Below are 4366 nucleotides of genomic sequence, written 5' to 3' on the forward strand. Positions count from 1 at the left end.
TTTTCATTCAGGCCTGGTGAAATAAAATGATAATGTCATTAAGAGCACTAGGAGGAGCCAGAGGAACCTGATTATTTCACAGATTATCTGTCTCATGTACTACTGTCAGGATATTGTCAAACTTTCAGCAAATTCAACAGAAAGTTATTTTTATAAAAGTAACTTACTGCAGCTTTAACTCGTTGCATTGCCACTGAAGAAATTTGCTGATTTAAGAGTTAAGTTCACTTACAACAATTTGTGCAGCTGTGTCAGTGACATAAACACATTGCAATTTCCATAAGCATTTTTCTGACATAAGAAAAATGACATCCCCACTTTTAATCCAGCACACAAAGCTCTGATTGGTTGGTTGTTTTCACACCAGGGAAGCAGCAGCCGACAGCGTCTGAATTGCTGGAAGAGACAAAGGCAGTGAGAGGTCTGAAACCGGGCTAAGGTTAGGTTAGCGAGTTATATAAGGTAAATGCCCTTATTTTGTCTTGTGTGCTACTGTAATACATTACATTCTGGTCCCTGCCGAAACTGCGTTCATCATTTACTGCCGGTACAAAGCACAGCTGCAAGGCTCTGAACTGAATCCAGAAGTATGAACACTTTGCTCTAATTTTAGCTGCCCCCCACTGGCTGTTTTTTTTAGGTGATTTAAAGATTGAAATATTAATTTATAAGAGCCATTGGATTTCTTTTTCTACATTAGTGTATTCTTAATCCCAAATGTACCTGTTTATAACCTTAGATCTTCAGCAGATTTGCTGTCTACAATACATTCAGTACTTTCATGTTGGTTTCAGCAGTGGTTGCAGCCAGGGCCCCAAGGCTTTGGAGTAGCTTACTAAAGATCTTAAGGTTAGGTAGCTTTCTAACTGAAGAAAACACATGTAAATAGAGAAAACTCACGCAAATGAAAAAAACATCTTTTACATTACATCAAGTTACAATGTTACAATGACATGCAAAGTAAAATTTTTAGCGTTTTTACCTATGGAATTGCTGGTTGAACACAAGCCCTTTGTAGGCATTCTTTCCATAATGTTGGCAGACACTATAATAACAATCAGAGCCTGTCAGTGGCAAAAACAAGCACTTTTAGTAGACATACATTGACTGGTGCATTTGTCCCAGAACGTTGGCTGCATTGCGACCTTTGCAGCCCTTTTCACAAATATTTTTTGCATCTAACTTAGAGAATTAGGGGTTTATTTCAACCAAACCAGAGTTGGTGATTGTTGGAAAGACTAACAAAGTCAGTTATGGTGAGTTTTGTTTCTGTTTAATTGGTTTGGTCTGAGATGCTGGAGCTCTAGTGCGACATCTAGTGGCAAGTGAATTTTGTATACACAACTTGCAGCGATTCTGTATTTGGTTGTTTTCTGTATTTGAACTTGTTTTGTAATGCAGTGCATTGAGCTCTCAGGGCCACCGTACAATGTGAAGACAATTGAAGGCCCAGATGAGGGCTGTACAGTGTAGCTTTATGTGAACAGAGAAATCAATAAGCCCTAATTTAAAGCTAACAAAAACATTCTCACATCAAATATTCACATTACTTAATTCAAATAAGCCAAGGGCTGTATGGATGCCCAAAATGTACCCTACACCAGTGTTTCTCAAATGGGGGTTCCCCTATGGGTACTCTTGAGTACTGCAGGGGCTTCATGAGATGTTTCAGTAGTTTTAATTTTCAATTCTGCCCTTTTCAAATTGTTGAATGCTGTAGAACCTCACAGGAGATGAAACATTCACAATGATATATTGTATTGTATAATATTGTACCTCTTTTATGTAGGCTTTTTTTTACAGAAATGTTTTGCTCTGGTCAGGGGGGTACATGGTTGAAAAAAAAATATTTCAAAGGGGGTACATCATTTAAAAATAGTCTGAGAATCACTGCCATACACCACAAACCTAGAGAGAAAAAGAAAAAAAAAGAAAAAAGAAAAGTGTAAACTGTTTAAAATCTTTCCCATCTGCCAGGTCCGTCCATTGCAATGACCCTGTGTTTACCTGTTGCTTGTGGAGAATATGACACTGAAGATTTTTTCAGCTTTTTGTTTTAATGCACGTGCTGCTGATGACAAAACTGGTTCTGCATTTACTCGTAGAACACAAATTTAATCTACCCACAAATAAACTGCCAGAGGCATTACTTGTGAGTGAGAGTTGATATATGCTTCAGCGACTGAAGTCAACACCCACAGAAAATAGTAAATGAAGACGCAAGAGAAAAAAAACATATCAGCATATTAAAATCATTTATTGTGCTCCAGAAGAGTAATTACTATTTAACCAGAAAGAAAGACAAGTGACAAATAATCTACATTACAAATGCCAGACCAGCTCACATAGTGCTCCCCTGTTTCACATGGCATTCAAAGAACAAATCCACCTTTTAGTTTTCAGACTGCTAGCAAAAAAAACACCTCTCAGGATGAATCTGAGGGTTTGGTTGTCGTCGTCTCTGCTGCGATTTGAGGTTAGAAAATGGCACGTTGCGTTACATTCATTCGCAGTGCTCGTTCCTCCCCTCCCCGCCTGTTCCCGTACACTACAGCACAGGCTGACTGTTGACCATGGTCAGGGCAGATTTACACTGGAACAAAAGTGAAGCGTCCCCCTAGAACAGGGTTTCTTAAGTGTCTTCAGTCCCAAACTGTGTGGATTCATACTTACCCTGCTAGACTGGCTCATTAAAACATACTTGTGTTGGGTTTTAAACAGAAACGACTGAAGATATGCTACCTGGATAGGTTCGGAGTTCCCCTCTTTGAATGGCGGACACAGTTTTTTAAAGGAAAGTGACTTTGGATCGGAGTCATTCACAACTCTGGGGCAGACTTTTATCTTACATCTGGCATTTAGATGCGTTTTCAGAATGAGCGCTCTTCCAAGTACATGGCCAATAAATCCAAATTCAAGTCTGATTCAGGACAAGCCAGGCATCAAATGACACATAAAAGAAACACAATATGAAAAATCTCAACACAGAAAGACAAATTAGGCACATTGCAGAAAATAAACACTAATGGACAAGGTGCGTACAAGCCTCAGTTACTTCAACTGAAAAATGAACAATATCAGCATATGAATATCAATGTACATACACTCAATAAGGGCTGACATATATATCTGAAGGTAATGTGTTTAAACATTTACAACTATCCTATGCTGCAACCATTCAGTGTCCTTGACGTGGCTGCAATATCTGGAGGAAATATTTTTTTTCATGGCCTCACCAACATGAATCCAGTCATGAACCAGAGACTAAATTTGATAAAAAAAGGCATAAAAACAGGTGTATGTTTAAGAAGTTTTATGGCCCAGTGAACTTAAACAAAAGCTATAGCCTTCTCCTTAGAAAAAAAAATCATAATGTTCGCTGTTAAAATTGCCACAGCATATAAACAGTATAAAACCTGTGATTAAATTTCAGCTTCTTTTCATATTTTATTTGCTCGTTTAACTATCCGGTCGTGTTTTACTGTTACTAGCTCTTAGTTTAAAGGCCCAATGTAGCCTCTATCAAAGGGTGGGTGGGTGAGTCGCCCTGCCTTTAAAAAGAGCTTTTAAAAGAACTTTGGCAAACTGGGTTTCAGTAGAGAGTTATAGTGCCCCGCAATGGTGTAAATGGTTCTGTGTTTCCCATTTTGAGAGAAGTAGAAAGTCCTGGGGGGACACTGAATACTTGGTAAAGACTTGCAGTTTCTTCCCCGTGCAGTTTGCATTTCTTTTGTTTCTCAATAATATATGGCCCCTTTCAAACAGGATTACTTTTAGTTGAAGATTAAGACATTTTGGAATTTGAAAAATATTTGTCAATTTTAATGAATAAGTCTTATGGGATAAAGTAGTCTGATCAAAAGACCTCTGTTCATGGCCAACAAATAAGTTTAGATGTAGAGTGTTAAAATGAATTAATTGCCGCTGCATGAATAAAAGTAACACAGTCTCTTAAAATCAAAGACATGTTTGTTAATGTGAATGGCAGTATAGCTTGTCTGCTCTTACTTTTAAAGATGGTTTGAATTGAATTACCTGCTAAGGAAGATTTCTTTCTGTTTTAGTTTGCTCATTATTAACTGTTGTTAGCACTAGTTTGTGAAGTCTGAGCCCTTGCTCCAAAGCATAAATGTTGTAATAATAAGTGTGAGCTGAGGTCAAGCAACAACACCATATAAGGTACCCTGTGGAGATTTTGACCACTAGTTGCGCTGATGAGCAATGTTTTGATGAGAAAGGCTGCGTTCACACTGCAAGCCTTAGCACTCAGTTCTGATTTAGCTTCCTTGGCTGTTCACATTATTTTTTATCCGTTTAGCTTATTCTGATGTGTTTTTAGTGTTTTACTATTTGATGTTGTTTTGCT

Source organism: Morone saxatilis, unplaced genomic scaffold, assembly GCF_004916995.1.
Source record: "Morone saxatilis isolate NCDOM2014 unplaced genomic scaffold, NCSU_SB_2.0 Contig12, whole genome shotgun sequence".
Lineage (NCBI taxonomy): Eukaryota > Metazoa > Chordata > Actinopteri > Moronidae > Morone > Morone saxatilis.